This window comes from Lynx canadensis, chromosome A1 (genome assembly GCF_007474595.2).
Source record: "Lynx canadensis isolate LIC74 chromosome A1, mLynCan4.pri.v2, whole genome shotgun sequence".
NCBI lineage: Eukaryota > Metazoa > Chordata > Mammalia > Carnivora > Felidae > Lynx > Lynx canadensis.
This window is the reverse complement of record NC_044303.2, coordinates 81,668,813-81,687,713: the sequence shown is the minus strand read 5'-3', so window position 1 is coordinate 81,687,713 and position 18,901 is coordinate 81,668,813. Positions and strand designations below refer to the sequence as shown.

Genomic DNA, 18,901 nt, shown 5'->3' with positions numbered 1-18,901 from the left:
TAATTGAGGGAGGTCTCCGCAAACATACCCCCACCACCACGGGAAGATGTTTACTCTCAGCTGAACACACACAACATGTTTAGCTGAGCAAGATCCAACTGAAAGGCATAAATCAAGGGTTTAAAAATAGAACGGGGCTTGCGGGAGCTTCGTCAATATACTAGTCAAGTATTGAAGGACAAGAAAGACTATGTTGGCAAAACTCAATTTGGCCCTTTAAACGTTTCACGGTGTTTACAGCTCGTTTCTCAAGGAAAGCGGCGCGTCTTCTGGCAGGACGCTGGGGCGCTGGGAGGTACAGGCCAGAGAGGGAACAGAGACTGTAAAATAGTTACCGTCCTCTCTTCTCAGCAGCCAAGCTCTGTGGCCACCGGACTTTCTGGTGTCCCTGAGGGGATGCACAGGTGCTGGTCTCAGCGGTAAGGCCCGGGGCAGAGTGAGTCAAGGCCCGAGACCAGAGAGTGCCCAGGCCAGGAGGGCACTCCCATCCGGGAAGCGGAGGCTGGAGGGGACTTTAGGGAGACGTCGCTGCCCCAGAGCCGGTGACCAGTGTTGCTCGCTGAGCTCCTGTGTGCGTGGAGTCCAGGGAGGCCCGCGGGACCCAACGGCAGAGCTCCATGGGTGGCCTTTTCTGAAGGACTAGCACGGAACTGCATCTGTCAATCAACGAATCAGCAAGCGTCCACTCTTATAATTCACTAATTTTTACTTTACATATGAAAAAAATAAAACTGAGCTCTGCAGACACTTAAGAACTTATCCAAAAGTCACAGAAATATCCAGAATTCAAATCCCAGCTGCTGTGCTGGGCTTGTGAGGGGAGCAGGGATGAGTCAGACCCAGGCCCCCGTGGGGGACTCCAGTCCACCTGAAGGGTGCAGAGCACATGCAGTGATTGTAGCAAGAAGGAGCCAGTGGTGACAGCCTGGTGACCCGGGGAGGAGCAGGTCCAGGAGCGGCGGCCAGGTCCAGGGCCCGCTGGGTCAGGACGCATCTGCAGGGAGGAGGTGGGGGGGGGGCTGGCTCTGGGAAGAGGGGCAGGGCTGGGTCACGCTGTCCCTGGGGCTGGGGTGCCGTCTGGAAGCTCGACTGGAGAAGGGTCCACCCCAGCTCACCAGCATGGTGGTGGCAGGGTTCGCGGGCCAGAGGCCTCTCTTGGTGAGTAGGCAGTGGAGGAGGTGACAGAAGCCACTGCCTGCTGGTGGCCTGACAGTGACAGGGATGGCCCAGCACTTTCCATGTCCTGCCAGTGAGGAGCTACTGAAGGAGGAGGGAGGGTGTGGCTGGGAAGACCACCCTTCCAGACCCCCCCCTCCCCCCAGTCCAGCTGGGGCCTTGAGCCCATGCCTGAGGGGCAGCCCCAGGGGAGGCCCTCCCTCCAGTGTGTCTGTGTCACAGTCACGAAGACTCTGGAGAACAGCTTTGGGGACCATGTGGTCTCAGCACAGCTAAATGTCAGGTAAACACCCTGAACCATTCAGCTGCCTCTCCACGGACATGACCTTGAGTCCTTGTGCCCTCTTGTTCCCGCACCAACTAAAGCATTCCTCTCAGCTCATGACGAGCACCCCCGGGAGGCAGCACCCAGATGTGGCCTGGCAGGTGCACCCCGGAGGTGGTGACCGTGTGGCATAGACACAACCCTTCTTTAGGGCAGAGCCTGAGGCTGGATTAGGTGGACGGTGGCCCCACCCACTGCTAACGGCTGAGCTCCCTGGTGACAACCTGCCCAGTCTTGTGATCCTGTCACCAAGACACTTGCCCCACCCCCACAGGACACCCCCTGCTCCCCAGGACCTGCCCTGACTCCCTGTGGAGCACCTAGTGCTCCCAGGCTCCCACCCCCCCACCGCGGGAACCCTGTGCTCCCTGGACCTGCCTCCCCCCCACTGGTAGATGCTCCGTGCTCCCCAGGACCCTTGCAGGACCCCCCCCCCATTAAATTTTATTATGCAGGACTCTGCCCATCATACAGGGTTGCTATTTTGTTGATTAGATGGTTGCTCTCCCCCAAAGCAAATGTTATTGTGGCACCTGGGTGTCAAAAAAAGAACTGTGAGGTAAAAACCCAACTTAGATGCACATCTGGCTTTTGGCTGTTTCTGGTCAGTGTGGACAGGATGTGAAGGGAAGCTGGGATCCAGTCCTGCAGGGAAGTGGTGGCCTTGACGACGGCGTGTGTGACCTGTGGTGCAGGTGTGCTCGCTCTCCCTCCCTGGAGCGCCCACCTCGCCCGCTCTGGCCGCTCCCGGGGGACCCGCGGAGCCCGAGTGGACATGTGACCTCCATATGACCGGTCCCATTATGCCACACGCCTCTTGGAGAACTGAATTCAGTTCAGTCTAGCTCAACAGAAAGTCCCACAGGATGGCGGGTGGCCGCGTGCCAGCCACCAAGTCGACCTGGCTGCTTGGAGTGATAGTGTCCGGTCTCCTGGACGGGTCCCCAGTTCCAGATGCTGGTGCCCCGTAGCCCCCACCCCCTTTCCCCACCGGTGGGGCAGGGAGACAGGGAGAAGAGAAGGGAGCAGGGAGGGGGACCAGCAGGGCTGGGCCCCCCCCGCCCCCCCAGGAGCCGTCTGGGCCTTCCACCTGTGGCCGTGGGGCCCTTTACAGAAAGCTGAAGGACAACCCTGAAAGTCGCCGCCATGGGGACATGGAGAGTGGCAGCTGGGGGAGGGATCAGGCTCCGGGCCCCCCACGGGCTTTGCTGTCGGCATCCGGCTCTGTGCTGCCCTCTGAGACCTCACGGAGGGACACACGGGCAGAGAGCCGGCATCCCCGCATGGCCGCCTGAGGCCACACCAGGTGGTCTGACCTTTATGGAGGTGCATGGGGGTCCTTGCACGGGGCTTCCTGAGGCCCTTTCCGAGCTGCAGCCTTTTCCGGGATGAGGGTCGTAACTCCCGCCTGCTGACAGGCGCCTGTTCGATGCTCCAGCCGCAGGCTGAACGCCTTCAACATCCCAACCATCTTAACTGCCGGCACATTTTGCAGATGAGGAGTTCAAGGCCTACAATGGGTAACAGCCCTGTGTACGGTCACATGGGCCCTGAGGGCCCGGGCAGGGCCTCACACCGGGTCTGACTCCAAGGCCGCACAGTCTCCAAAGACCTTCTCCCTGTTAGCTGTGCCCAGTGTCCCCACCGCACAGCTTCAGCGTCCAAGCCTCGGTGCCTGGGATCGTTGCTGTCTAGGCCCGACATCCACCTACAAGGCTGTCTCCTCCTTGCCCACTCCCGGGGGGAGGTTTCCGGTCTGACGCCGTCGGTGGAGGTGGGAAGCGCTGGGGCCGAGGGCTTCCCGGCGGAGGACGCACATCCAGGACAAGCCCCTGACCGCAGTGTCCATTGCACGGCGCGTCCTAGGCTGGGGTGACTCCTGACTTCCAGAGTAGTCGGGAAGGGCAGAGAGGTTGTCGTTCTTAGACGAGCCACGGGGAGGCAGCGCAGGACAGAGATTGAGGTCCTGGGCCAGCCAAGCCCCTAAGGCTGCCCCTGCTCCACCATTCGCGCCTGGGCCAAGGCGCCTCCAGGCCCCATTTGTTCTGTCTGGGGCGATGGCAGCCGTGCAGGCGCTGGTCGATTTTACGGGTCCATGTCTGGGCCGTGGACACAGCCGGTCAGGATGTGGCCGTGAGTGGATCAGAAGAGGGTCCGAGTAAAGCGGGTCACCCTCCTTGGTGCGGGCGGGCTGTGCCGTTGCATTGAACCCGAGAGAAAAACCCCGAGTGTCCTGAATAGGAGGGATTCTGCCTGCAGACAGCCTTTGGGGTGGGAATCTCCATACCCTTCCTGGGTCTCCAGCCTGCCTGTGGGCCTGCTCACCTCAGACTTGCCAACCTCCTGAATCGGGTGTGACAGTTTCTGAAAATAATCTCTAACACACTTCTGTTTGTCTGGAGAACCCCCACTAATACAGGTAACGAGGTGTGATAGTGTGTGTCCCTCGCAGGGGGACAAGGAGGGTGGAGTAGGTGGCCGTGGCGATGATGGTGGTGTGGGGGTTGGGGGTGACATTGGGGGAGGGGTGATGACCAGGGTAGGACAGTGGGGGGGTGTGACGGCTGGGGAAGTATGTGATGGTAGGGGAGTGATGGCAGGTGTGTGTGTGTGTGGGATGGGAGGTATCTGTGTGTGATAGTGGAGGGATGTGTGGGACAACTGGGGAGTGTGATGGCGGGTGGTGTGTGTGTGATGGTGGAGGGATGTGTGGGATACTCGGGGGTGTTACCACGGGAGGCGTGAAGGGGGGCTGATGGCAGTGCTATTCCCACAGGTCTGTTGGGTGGGATGCGCTCATCCAAATGGAAACCCTTTGGACAACTCGTGGCACACAGTTGGCCCGTGATGATGGTCAGGGTGTCAATTACCACTGTTAATTACGGCTATTTCCTCCAACTGGTTATTTCCATTTTCATCACGGCCTAAATTAATCCTTAGAACCACCTGTGAGCTGAGTGCCATCATCCCCTATTTTGAGTTAAAAAAACAAAACCCTGGAGTGAGCTCGGGACGTGGCATCGCCAGGCCCTCTGGTGACCCGTGGCGGAGGGGGGTTGGCGCCAGGCCCGCTGGTCACCCGTGGCGGGGCCTGACCTCCCTGCCTGCGGGACGCCCCCTCGGGTGCTGGCCGCTGGGGGTTGGGGGCCCAGAGCTGCCTCTGTAAAGCGCTGTTATCAGGGATTCAGATGCGAGCAGTTAAGAGTGAAATCTGAGTCGAGAAACATCATGTGCGATCTTTAGCTGGAAAACATTTTCTAGCAAATGTTTTTCAAGTCTATTTGGCCACTTAAAAATAGCATCTTTTTTAAAAAAGTGTTTTCTGGGCTTACGACTTTTAGCCTCTGAAGACTCAAGTGGAACTTTTTTCTCTTTCGGTAAAATCATGCACAGGTGTGTCTGTCACCAGGAGCGAATCTTCTCTGGGCCTGAAAGGAGATACCAAGGAGGGAGTGTAACCGGGAACTCGGAGGGAGTGTAACTGGGAACTCGGCCCGGTGCTCACATGGAACCGGTCGGCCAGGTCTCAACCTCCCTCACCGTGGGGCCACGCAATAGGCTGCCTCGATCGTTTACCGTTAACTTACCTGAAATACAGTTTAAAATCTAGTTCTTTGCTCACACTGGCCACGTTTCAAGTGCTCACGGGCCCTCGGGGGCTGGTAGTTCCCACGCCAGGTGGTGCCCGCGGAGAATGGCTCCTTCACCGAGCCCTTCCCCTGGGTGGCGCTGTCCCACGCAGCCGTCTACGCCCAAGGCCAAGCCTGACTTTTGTAGAGTCTTGGACACGGCCATCCCTGTTCTGCCGAATGGTCTCTAGCTGCCACCATCTGACTCGTAGCAGAGGCCAGGCGGCCTGCAAAGCCCCCAGGACCTTCTATCTGGCCCTTTACACAGAGTGTTTGCTGAGCTTGCCCTGGGGCTGGCCTGCTTGTGGTGGCCACACGTGGCTCTTGAACCCTGGCCCCTCCTGGGGTGCAGCCGGGTGGACAGGTCTGAGACGGGCCATAGCAGGGGGACGGGGGAGTTTCTGAGCACAGCAGCTTAGGTCACAGGGTGTGCCGGGAGGGGGTGTGGGGACACACGGCCTCATCACACGTGCATCATACATGTGGTCTGTGCGCGCGTGAATGTGCGTGTTCCCTGTGGGGTGGGCATACAGCCAGTGAGCACTGCTTCCGTGGGCAGAGGCAGGAGGGGCCGTGGGGCTGCCTGGGGCTGTTTCCTTCTCCAAGGCGGATGGAGGGCTAGGATCCCACAGGGCAGAAACCCCCTCTTCACCAGGGAAAGGCCACCAGGTTACTTGCCAGTGACACTGTGCCCCGGGAATAACAGGCCTCCGCTTTATTGCTCATTGCACCAGGAGGCAGATTCGTCCCTGCAGGGCTGTTTCTAGAAAACGCGGTGGCATAAACTCCAGAGCAGGGGAGGCTCACGCTTGCAATCAAAGCGAGGATGCTGCCCAGGACTGATACAAAGTCCTTGGAACCAGACGCAGGCGCCAACCTGTTGAGCTGGGGGCGCGGGCTGTGACCTGTTTGCTTCGTCACCTGCGGGCTGGGCTCTGCCATCCAGAGAGGAGAGCTGCTAGGCTGGGGAGAGCTGGGGGACCGGTGCACCCAGCACGTCTCCCCATGGGAGAGCCACAGCGCAGGGCACGCAGGGGCTCTTGGGGCACAACAGCAGCAGCTTTTACAACGTGGGTCTAACTGCAGAGCAGACGCTTGTGTGAGCAAATCGGGCTGTGCTGCTGGGGATCCAGCGAAAATGCTGGGAGAGAGACACTGTGTCTGAGCACAACGTCTGGGCGCTCCTTCCTTTCTCAGTGTCCCTCTACTTACCCTGAGTTTGAAGTCTCTCACTTATGCCCCTGCAGGGCAAGAGGACACTGTGGGTTCCTGGGTCTCTGAAGTGTGACTCATGGAAGACGTTGGATTGAAATCGGTTCATCTGAGCACAGCATTGGCCTGTGACGCTGACCTTGTGACCGAGGCACCTTCCCCCATGGAGGAGGGGGGACGATCTTGGACACAGATGCAAGCGTACGACTGTATTTCCTCTCTGTTGATGTTCTAGAAACATGACAGCCCGAGGCAGCAGTACCCCCTGCACAGGTGCCGAATCTCCCGGAGTGACAGAGCAGGCCGAGATCCAAGCGCTTTTGCTTCTGACGGTTTCCCCAGGGGTAGACGCTGCTCACCCAGGAACGTCACTTTGAGGAACCGGAGTCTGAGGCACAGAGCTGGCCTCCTGGCACCTGCAAGGAAGGCAGAGCGCCCAGAGATTCTGCACCTGGGGCGGGGCGTGGATGCAGCGGAGCGGCCCAAAGGGAAATGCGCTTGCAGAGTGTCCTGGTCACCTGCAGCTACGCCCCACCCCCCCCTGCACAGTCGCAGGGGTCGCACCGCACGGGGCTGGACTCCACCAAGCACGAGCCAAAATAGCAAGAGCAGGGATCAGCCATATCCCGAACTGCGTGTGGTTTAGGGTCGAGTGTTAATTTGTCGCAGACAGAGGGACTGGGCACTCTCTGGGTGCTGCACCCACACAGTCAACGGTGAGGGCATCTGCTCCCAACAGCAAGTTGGGATGGAACAGCTAAAGGAGCAGGCTCAGGCCCCGGACGAGGCGGGTGTCCCCACGACCTCGGCAAGGCAAGCTCTGTAGAAAGAAACTGCTCGATACATTCGTGGTGAAGGAGTGTGTGCAAGAAAGAACTGCTGGCCGAGTACCCGGCCGGTGAGGAGGGATTATAACTGAGCGCTAGAATCACAATAATTGTACCTTCACACGATCTGGAACTTCTCATCCATGCTCACGGCTTAGGTCTCCTGTTAGTAAGCTACACGTCGTTCATTCTGTAGCTTGGGCTTCTCAATCAATTTCTTTTGGTCCTTATTTAGAATCTATTCCCACACTCTTCCGACTAGACACCCAAATAAGAGTAAAATTCCTCGATACTGCATTTTGATCGGATGTACCCGGGAAAGCACTTGTATTTGCACCAGGAGAGAAAGACTCCCCACCTGCTTCCTCGAGTTCCCCCTTAGTTTGACGGGGATGCTGCTAGTTAACAACAAATGTCCTATGTGTCAAATTCAAATAGATTCTTGCCTCTCCTCTTTGTTCCTCTATTTTCTTTAATTTTCTCCACATCTTTAGGTTGGCGCACACAGTTGCAAAGGCAGACGCATCTAACTTGGCGTCTGATACATACACAACTTGAAACCCTGGAGTCACGATGCCAAGTTGAGAGGGGGCGGTTCTTGGATGGACTGGTCTATGGGGAAGGGGGACAGTGAATGATTCAGGGGACCCCCTCCCCAACTCTGGGAAACAACTCAAAGTATTTCCTCATTACAGCCAGCGGCACTATTTTCAGGCCAGAAAGACCACAAGTTGTGAGAGAGAGAACTTCTTTGTGCTGTTTTCCTAAATATAAAAATTAACAAGTCTTATAAATCTTTACCTGTAATATTTTTTCTTTCATTTTCTATCCTCACTGCCCAGGACAGTCTCTGTTTCTCAGAGGTCCACTTCTGGAAGTGGTGGTTTGTTGGTAGTGGAGCTATTATCCCACTGGAGACACCGTTTCAAATCTGTGTACATTGGAAAGACACCAAGAACTTGGGGTCAAGACACCAGAGAGGACAATTCACTGATGTGAGCTTTGTATTCTAAACCCATCTTCCCCGTGAAGCATTTGCCAACTCTTACGTAATCATAGTTACAGAGTCTGACAAGCAGAGCAGAAATCAGGCACTAAGAGTCTCCCAGTAATCTCCCAGGGCCGGGGATAAAAAAAAATGTGAGTTCAGGGCTTCTGAAGTAGCTAGGACTGGGGTGCCAGAGAGAAGGCATGTGAAGTGTAGTGAGTCTACACATCTGATCTCTTTGTCCCTCAAAGCATTCTTTAAGTTCCCAGCCATGCATTCAGAAATGAGGTGAGCAGAAAGTCATAGCCAAGAGGCTGAACACCCAAGGAGAACTTTTACGCAGCCTCATAGCATGAAATAAAAATAAAACTCAAGGTCCTATAAATTCTCTCAGATTTAAATCAAAACTCCTGTAGAAATGAAGAGTAAGAGAAACTGGAAATAGACCAGATATTACAAAGACTGAAACCTGGTGTTACAACAACTCAAGATGATCAGTTCTTATTCTAACTAGATGCCAGAGCTAGACGAAGGCCCTCCAGAGTCTCTGCAGTATTTCACAACACAACGTCCAGCATTCAGTCAGTAAGCACCAGTCATACCAAGAGTTGAGGCGACAGAAATAGACTCCTTGTGATAACTTCGATAGTGGAGTTGTTGAATACAGATAAAAAATCACTATGGGGGCGCCTGGGTGGCGCAGTCGGTTAAGCGTCCGACTTCAGCCAGGTCACGATCTCGCGGTCCGTGAGTTCGAGCCCCGCGTCGGGCTCTGGGCTGATGGCTCAGAGCCTGGAGCCTGTTTCCGATTCTGTGTCTCCCTCTCTCTCTGCCCCTCCGCCGTTCATGCTCTGTCTCTCTCTGTCCCAAAAAATAAATAAATGTTGAAAAAAAAAATCACTATGACTAATCTAATTCAACAAAAAAGATGGCAAGCTTCACAGAGAAGTAGAATCCATAAGATAGACTCATATGGAAATTCTAGGTTTAAAAACACATTGATGGACATTTGGTACAAAGTAGATGAGTAGCCACAGCAGAGGAAAGTAAGTTATCTGGAAATAGGTCAGTAGAAAACATTTGGATAAAAGCAAAACAAAACAAAGCATGGAAAATAAAAAGAATGATAAGAAACATATGGGACATAATAAGATCTAATATGTACAACTGGAGAAGGGGGAAGAGAGAAATCATTCAGAATTGATATTTGAAGAGACAGATTAGAATTTTTCAAAACTCACAAAAGAAATGAAGCCATAGACTCAAACATCACTAAAAGCTGGATCCGGGCACGATAAGTGCAGTGGACAACATCCAGGCACATCGCTGTAAATCTGCCGAGATCAACAGACAAGAGAAAGTATTTAAAATGCCAGAGGAGGAAAGGAGCCTTAACCATCAAAGGAGCAACGAGAACACAGAGGAAGACAGCAGACTTCTCAGTGGAAACTATGGAAGGCAGAAGACAATGGACACACTGAAAGAAAATAACTTGCTAACTCAGAATTCTATGTATTTAGTAAAAATATTCCTCGAAAATGGAGATATGGATATTTTCAGACAAATACGCGCCTGATAACATACCCAGAAGAGCCACACTAAAATGCTACAAGGAATTCTTTAGTCATAGGAATGTATTGTCGGTTGGAAGCATTAAAAATGCACTACAGAATAAAGGGCAGAAGGAAGGGTACATATATGGGTAAACCTAAATGAATATTAACTGTATAAAACTAACTATAATGTTCTGTGGTGTTTAGGACATTTGTAAAAAATTCGTGATGAATATGATATAAAAGATGGTTATTAATGGGGTTAAATAGCCTCCTGTCCTTGCATTTCTCAGGAAGTAGTAAAAGCGCTAATTTATTTTCAATTATAATAAGTCTAGGATGTAGGGGCACCTGGGGGGCTCAGGTGGTTGAGCGTCCGACTCTTGATTTCAGCTCAGGTCACGATCTCATGGTTCATGAGTTCGAGCCCCGAGTCGGGGTCTACATTGACAGTGTGGAGCCTGCTTGAGATCCTCTCTCTCTCTCTCTCTCTCTCTCTCTCTGCCCCTCCCCAGCTCACACAACTCTCTCACAAATGAATAAACACTAAAAAAAAGTCTAAGGTGCATATTGTAATTTCTAACAAGGCTGTTAAATATTAAAAGAATACATAATTAACAATGTAATAAAGGGGAAAATGGAACGAAAAAATACTTGAGTGACTTAAATAAGGTATGAGGGAGAAAACATAGGCAAGGGAGACAAAAGAAAACAAATAGTAAGACAGTAGATATAAACCCGGCTATATATATCACTAGATACATTCCATGTACGTGGATTAAGTAATTAAAAAGCAAAAAGAAGGAATTTCAAAAAATACATCCTTATATTTAGTGCCTAAAATACATACATGAAATACAATGCACAGAAAAGGTGAAGGTTGCCAGACGAAAGATGATATACCATGCGAACGTTAGCCAAAAGAAAATTAGTGTGGTTATGTCCATTAATATCAAACAGAATAGATTTTTTTTAAGCAAGCTCCATGCACATGCATGGAGCCCAGCACGAGGCTCGAATTCACGACCCTGAGATCAAGACCTGAGCTGAGATTGAGAGTCAGACGCTTAACTGAATGAGCCACCCAGGCGCCCCCAGAGTAGATTCAAGGCAAGAAGAAATACACAGTTAAAGAGAAACGTGTCACACAACTAAGGCTTCAGTCCACCAGAAAAATATAATAATTTAGTCTTTATGAACTTGATAACATAGCTTTGAAATAAAGAAAAACTGACAGCCCCGTAAGAGGGTGAGTCCCTCACAATCATCGTGGGGGACTCAAATGCACGTCCCGTAGAAACAGACAGTTGATGAGTCTATAGGACCCTGAGCCCAGCACCTGCAGAATACCCATTCCTCCCGACTTCCAGGGGGAGCAGTCACCAGAACCGTCCATGTTTGGCCATGAAGCAGGCCTCGGTCAATTTCCGAAATGGAAATCATAGAGCAAATCAGTATTTTTAAGCTTTTTCCAACCCATAACACATCACAGGGGATCCCTCTGTGCCCCGGGTGGCAGTGCCCATGCCCATGTGCTTCCTGCCTCCAGAGGGTCACGTCCACGTCTTCTCTGTGGAGCTCTCACCCAGCCTGACTCCGGACCCAGTGGGAGACTCCCTCCAGCTCAGACTTAGTGGATCACCTGATGTTTGTTAGTAATGCTAATGTTTGTGTTCTTGTCCATAAATGTAGTTCTCAGCTGCTCTCAGCAACCGTCTATCCCCTGCAGCACGCAGGGTCTGGACACGCGGGAGCCACCACCGAGAGGAGACGTTCTGATGTGCGCAGACTATTAACTCATTAAATTTTCAGCTTTGAAAATCACCGTATTCAGGGACCCCGTGAGAGTGAGGGAGGGGGTGGGGGGACCTGGTTGATGATGTTTTTACATTTTATCTTATGGAGGTCAGTCCTGCTCTGTCAAAGCACCCCGGGGATAAACACTGCAAGGTCCTGCTTGGGACCAAAAATGCTATCGGCATGCCTGGCAGGGAGAGCCCGCCGGGACTGGCTCCACCAGGGACCCTGTGATGGTGTGGCGATGAGAAGGCCACCTAATACCTCTGAGTGGAGACAAGTGGAGGTGACAAGACAAAAAAACTAGAACTGTATGCAAAAACAAACCCCAACCCCCTGAGATACCCATTTACTGATGGAGGGGCCGAAGTAGGAAAGGGGTGTCTGCGTCCTGCTCTGCCACCGACTCACTTGGTGATGAGGGAGTCCCGTGTCCCCTCTCTGCCTGGGGTCCTCAGCTAGGATCACAGGACGGGCTGAAAGCCTCGATCCTCTGGTCCCAATGCCCGGGCCTCCACACTACCACCGACTTGATGACATCGGGGAAAGAGAAGAGAGGACTTTTGTTTCACTGGAGAAGTGTGGGCAGCCGGCAACCACCAATAAGAAGGGCGTGTGTTCTAGAACAAACACCAGTCCATTGCCAACACGGCCTCAAGGCAGAAGTTCTCTCTCCAGGGCTGTTTTAGGACCTGATTCATGAATGTCCACCGACTTGCCCATTTAGAAAAAGGAGGCAGCTACACCCTGTCCCGAGTAACATTTCCTAGCCTCACCCCCATGGATCAAGCAGAGGCGTAACCTGTCCATAGTCAGAGTGGGTCTGGGTAAGAAAACCTGCTCAGAGAAATGTTCTGGTCAGCCCCGAACATGCCGTACGTGGGTCAGACGCCCCCTGGAGCTCACAACCATCTGCACCACAGGGACCCAACCTGTGTGTTCCCGTGCTCGGTACACATTCCAATGCGGAGAAGTTCCATGTGTGTTTTGTGTACACGTGTGTGCACTCTGCAGGGCACTGCCACGGGAGGGGGGCAGCAGGTGACTCTGGTTCTTCATGGACACAACCCTCAGAAGCTAAGCGTCCTCAAGCCTTATCCTGTTAGAAAACAGGAGCCTCTCAAACCTTTCCTTTCTCAGACTCAGTAATTTCTGCTTATTAAAAAAACAAAGGAAACCCACATACCCTCCACCTTAACATTTAAAACAAATAAGCTCTACTTGGGACTCATGAATAAAACACACTTCCTCGCACAGCGTGGTTAACAGTATGTGCACATATATGCTCTTTATTCCTGAGGGTGGGGCTGTGGGGTCTCACGAAGTCTGGAGTTTCCTGCTTAGGGAGCTCCCTCGGGGCAGGTGGCCTTGCTGACCGTCCTCTGCGTCTCCTCGGAGCTTCACCCTTCTCTTCCACTTACTGGGAAGAGCTCCCTGTTTGGAGAGAGAGTTTCTTGAGAAATCCTAGGCGCCCTGCTCATCCTGTGGCTCGGACCCTCCTGGGCTGTCCCACTGGTGCAGGACTACAGGCGTGAAGCCAGCCTCCAGTGTCCCCAGTCTGTGGGCAGCAGTCACAGGTGCTGTGCGGCTGGAAGGAACCGCAGGAAGAGAGAGTCCTGGGTGGGGGGAAACGGGCTTGCAAGGGTGCAGAGGACGACAGAGGGCAAGCCAAAGCCCCAAGAGGTCAGGGCAAACTCGGAGGCACTGTTTGCAGGAGGGAGAGGGGGAAGGTGTGGGTTCGGGTGAGGGTGGCAGTGGGCCAGGTGGGGAGAGCCCTGGCAGGATCTTGGGGAGCCCAGGCCAGGATGCAGAGAGGGGAGGAGCCACAGGGAGGTGGTCACAGAGGGAGGACCGAGTGGGGGCCAGGCCGCACCCTTTAATGCCTCACTTGCCACAGCCTTCTGCCTCCAAACCAAGTGGGGGCCCCTCTGAACACTACTGGGCTGGGCTGGGGTGTCCCCTCCCCTCGGGGGCACCCCCTGTGGACGCAGTCCTGTGATGTCAGGCTCTGGGAGGTCAAGGACCTCGGTCCCTCCCGTGTATGCACTGCTGGGCCCCCAGCCCTGGCACCAGAGGAGTGCCCGCCGCCCATCCCCCAGGCAGGGCAGGCCCAGGGCCAACGTGCAGGACGGCAACGTGGAAAGGTCCTGCCTCAGACACTGGAGCCATAGGGACGTTCTGTTCTCACGACAGAACTCTCAGGGCCCGGGGACTGGGATTTGGCAAAGTTTCCCTGACATCTGACTAAAGCAGTAGAAAGTGGCTGGATGTCAGTACCGGTTGGTAAGTTTGTGGCAGGCGGGGCACCGCTCACCCCCCTTTCAACCCCCGACTGCACTGGGCTGTCCACTGGGGGGGGGAGGTGCAGACTGTGGGGGGCCTGCAATTTCGGGGCCCCAAGGCTGCTCTGGGCCCGCACAGAGTGGCTCCTGGCTGCTTGGTGACCAGTCACACAATGCGAGGTCTCTAGTGACCCGTCTGTGGCTCCACCCTGCTGGGCATTTAAAACAAAGACAAGATAGCAGGCTGGCCGAAAGACGATGACGGGGGGCGGCGAGGGGGGTGGGCGGGGAGGTTTGAAGGAGCGACTGACCGGAAGACGCCGGACACAGAAGTGTCCCAGCAGGCTGGAGCGGAGGGCGATCTAACCTTCCCCTGGAATGTGGGTGCCTCGAGGGCAGGGGTTCCGTGTCCACGGTGCTCAGTCCCCAGAACTGGGAAGGGTGTGGGCCCGTGGTAGGTGCCCAGTGAGCACTGATGGAGGGCGAATGAAGGTGGCCAGGTGTAAGTGTTTGGTCCTGCACTTGGCTCTACGAGGACCCAACTGATGGGGCCTGCACCGAGGCCCATTTACAACCCCCCGGAAGTCCTTCGCTAACACTAGCTTGAAATGTGGGCGTGATGTGCCCCCAAACCCGGCGGTCTCAGGGTGCGTGGACCGGTGTGTGGTAGAAAGAACGCAGGAGATGCTGATTAGAACCGTCTACGGGACTACAGAGTCTACCTGGGAGAGGCTGGGAGGCCAGGAGGAGGACTGGCCTGGAGAAGAGGCTCAGGAGTGTTCTGGAAAGTTCCAGGAAGAAGCATGGGCCGGGGCAGAAGCCACCAGGGGAAATTCGTGGACCAACTTCAGCAATTAAGAAGTTGTCCTGAAAGGGCAGGGGGTGGGAGGAGTGGGTGGGGGGGCGGAGGGCGGGGGGCGCTCAAAGGTGTGGGACTCCCCGGGTGGGAGGCTTGGGGACCTTGTGGGCCTGGTCCTGTGGTATGTGGTGGTGGGCCCACAGGTCCCAGGGACAGCTGAGAAGGGAGGGGACACCCACACGTGGCCCAGGACTCGTGGAATTTGGACTCAATGGGCCAGGAGTCCCGCACTGACAACACAGGAAACCCGTGGGGGTCCCTGCCAGTCTTCCCAGGGACTGAGTTACCTGCCCCTCCAGAGAGCTGTCCCCTGGAGCAGACGGTTTACTTCTCTCCACGGCCGGGGCGGGGGGGGGGGGGGGCGCATCCCAGCACAAGGACCCACTTATCTATTATTCCACTTACCTGAAGATTTTCCAATGTTTTGAAGGATTTTGTCCAGAATTGATGTTTTTTTATATTGATCATTTTTTAAATTCTTTCCTGTGGGGAAAAAATAAGTACAATGATCAGGATTTGGTCAAGGGTTAAGTCACGATTCCAAACACCTTTTTAGCCTCAGAACGACAGCTCTGGAGACACCAGTTCGCAGGTGAGGGCGGCCTGCCCCCGAGCCAGAGCTGCGGCCTGTGCGGCCCCGGGCGGTCACGGACACGGCCCTGTGGCTTCCTCCTCATGCTGCCGCCCCAGCCTGCGTCCTTCAGGTGATGCTCCTGGTCCCTTGGACGCGTATTTATGACATCTCACGCCCCATCCCGGAACTGCCCTTACCCCAGAATCGCGGGGCCCATCTCACCGCTGCAGAGAGGGCAGAGTGTGGGTTCACAGCACGGGTCGGCGGGGAGAGGCCCACACGGCCCACGAGGCTCCCTTCCCCGGGGGTGTGGCCTTTGCCACCGCCCGGGGCGCTCTCCCCCTTCTCCTTCCTGGCTGCCCGGCTCTCCAAGCATAACAAGGACACTGCCATCCTGAAGGTTTCCCGAAACTCCACTTGAGCGCAGCAGGAAGACGCAAAGAAAAACGTTCAAGCCAGCACATCTGTCCACCACGCGGGTCCTGCCTGGTGGCCGGCTGCTCTGTGGGGCTTATAAAAGCGCAACCCCTCATTCTCCTGGAGCCTCCCAGCCCCGTGATCAGCAGGTATTCACCGAGCAAGAGGACTAATCTTTTGTTACAGCGAAGGCCAGCCGTGAATCACTGATTAGGGCATAAAATTATCCGTGTCCCGTGCGGCACGCAGGCTGGAACAGAGCCCGAAGTCCAGGCACATTCCAGAGGTCAGGAGTGGTGCTTTGGGTCGTGGGGCATTTTTGGACGTTCTGGATAGCACACAGGGGGCTGGCTGTTCCAGCAATAAGAGAGAGAGGTTCTCGGCAGATCCTTCAAGGTGCTTCTGGCTTTTTTTTTTTTAATGTTTATTTATTTTTGAGAGACAGAGAGAGAGTATGAATGGGGGAAGGGCAGAGAGAGAGGGAGACACAGAATCGGAAGCAGGCTCCAGGCTCTGAGCTGTCAGCACAGAGCCCAAAGCAGGGCTTGAACCCACGAACCGTGAGATCACGACCTGAGCTGAAGTAGGACGCTCAACCGACTGAGCCACGCAGGCGCCCCAGTGCTTCTGGCTTTAAAACATTCCTCAAAGTTATTTTACGGTAACAAATTCGTATTTTATAAGTATTATAAGCCCATGGTAGAATTTGAAAATCTGAAAAAAATAAAAAAAACTGTGGAAAGTAAGGCCATTTCCAATAGTTGGTGCCTCGTTTCCAGCTTCCTCCTGGAGGCCACAATTGCCATCCACCTCTGTTTCCTTCTGGTGACGGAGATTGTTGCCAACATCATACTCTCGCTCAATATTTAAAACCACATTTATGTTTTTTAGAGGAAATTGCTTAGGAAATTTTGGTGGTAATTCAGACTGATGAATTTTAGGGAAACACATAATTCATTAATAAGTATAAAACATGTGCATCTCAAAATGCTCATTTCTGGACTACGATCTTTAGTTAGGACTCCACGTGCCATGGCGACATTTACACGGACTGTGTAGGTGTGGTTCCACCTGAACATCAATGCACTGATGAGGCTTGTGGGAAATGTTTACTTTCCAGTTGGGATGAGACCCCAGGGACACAAAGCATTGAGGTCACTGGGTGGCACGTGGTCCAGCTGGGAAAGCACCCGGGAGGCAGGGCCCCTGGCTTCTGCTCCTTCTAGGCCACCCTGAAGCTTTGACCAGAGTTGAAATGCAGGGCTTTTCCTATATGTGAGAGCCCGCTATTTGAACTTTCACACCTGGAAAAGATGGGAGTAACAAGGACCATATTTGTCCTCCCAATTTATTTTTATTTTTTATTTTTTTTAAATTTTTTTTTCCAACGTTTTATTTATTTTTGGGACAGAGAGAGACAGAGCATGAACGGGGGAGGGGCAGAGAGAGAGGGAGACACAGAATCGGAAACAGGCTCCAGGCTCCGAGCCATCAGCCCAGAGCCCGACGCGGGGCTCGAACTCACGGACCGCGAGATCGTGACCTGGCTGAAGTCGGACGCTTAACCGACTGCGCCACCCAGGCGCCCCTGTCCTCCCAATTTAATAAAAAAAAACTAGAAAATTATATGAAACAATGATTTCCCATTCATCAGACAATGGGCAACAAGGGACAGTGACCCCTGAGGAGGGACTGCCAAAGGGCTCCCGTGAGCCTCTGGTTCCTGCCTGGAGTGTTTCTGGTCCTGTGTGATGAGGGAGGACGTAGGCAGAGCCCTGTGGTGGTCACCAGGAGGGGATGGGGCTGGGGAGGCCAGAGCAGCAGAGGCGAGGGAACTCGGACACTGCAGAGGGTGGCCCTGTCTCCAGCTGAGTAGGGGTCAGTGAGAAGCCACAGGAAGCCTTAGCGTGGAACAAGAGCCACCCAAAAGGTGGCAGAACAATCTCCAGAGCTCACACAGGCCAGAAAAAGTGGCGTCTTCGCTGGTAAACGTAAAGAGCCTCATTATACACAGACATCGGGTAGAGTGCTCTGAGTTTTACTGCCTCGGTATCGGGGAATATTAGCCTTTGGGGTAAGGGCTGCTTGGTCTTAACAAAGCTTAAAAGTGAACCTCAAAGTATTTTAAGTGGGTTCAAGAGCAAGGCTTGCTAATATTTTTTAAAAATAGAATATCCAACATCCAACAAAGTGAGATTCATACTTGGCATCCAAACAAGAATGAGCAGGTATGAGAATAACCAATGAAATATGACCTATAATTACCAGAGTCAACCAATCAAAACTGGCCCAGAATGACTCTATAGGTAGAATTAGAGGGCAAGGATATCAAAATTATCGTAACACCATATCGCAAATGTTCAAGAAGCACAGAGTGTCAATTCACATAAAAACACAAGACCCAGCTATTGCACTGTCTACAAAATCCACCTTAAATATAAAAGCACAAGGAGGTAAAAAATGAACTAAAAAGATCAGCCATGCGAACATGATCAAAAGAAAGCTAGAGTGGCTATTTAAATATTAGACAAAAACAGAGAATATGGCCAGGAATAAAGAGGGTCATTTCTTACTGTTAAAGCAGTAATTCATCCAGAAGATAGAACAATTCACATTTTTATGCATACGGATGAAGTGCAATGAAAGAGCTTCGAAAGGCGTGAAATGAACACTGGTAGAGCCGAAAGGCACAGTGAGCACATCCACGGTGATCGTCTGAGACTTAAATTCTGCTCTCTTAATAGTCGAGTAAATGGGGAGACAGGAACTCAAGGGTGTAGGAGACCTGAACAAGGTAGTTCAGCTACTTGATCTAATTGACATTTATAATTGTTGTGACTCCACAAATCAACAACATGTACACGTTCTTTTCAGACATGGGAGTACTTGCTAAAGAACGCTGTATTCTGGGCCATATTTAAAGTTTTAAAAATGCGTTAAAAAGATCTAAGTCATACACTGTGTGTTTCTGACCAAACAGAAATAAATCATAAATCGGTAACACAATGTGTTGGAAAAGTCCTCCAAATACTTGAAAATGAAATGGCACATTTCTAAATGGCCCACGGGTCAAAGAACAGATTTAAAAGGTGAGTTATAAGGCATTTTGAACGGACAAAATAAAAACACAGCATATTGAAATTTGTAGGGCGGGATTAAAGTAGAATTAAAGGGAACTAAACATTCACAATAAAAAAAGAGTTAGCCTCAAGTCTATGACCTAAGTATTCACATTAACAAGTCATTAAAAAGGAGAGAAAAA

The 18,901-nt window shown here is 52.9% G+C and overlaps 1 long non-coding RNA gene across 2 annotated transcripts; it reads right to left on the bottom strand.

Moving 5' to 3' along the window:
* Positions 1-12,769: 12,769 nt before the first annotated feature.
* LOC115499081 lies at positions 12,770-15,824 on the bottom strand. 2 transcript variants are annotated; one of them, XR_003964065.1, is made up of 3 exons: positions 15,420-15,824; positions 15,054-15,131; positions 12,770-12,941 (listed from the first exon to the last, which is right to left on the bottom strand). It is a non-coding gene; the product is annotated as an uncharacterized LOC115499081 (long non-coding RNA). The 2 variants fall into 2 exon arrangements; XR_003964064.1 differs by having other exon boundaries at positions 15,445-15,824.
* Positions 15,825-18,901: the final 3,077 nt, after the last annotated feature.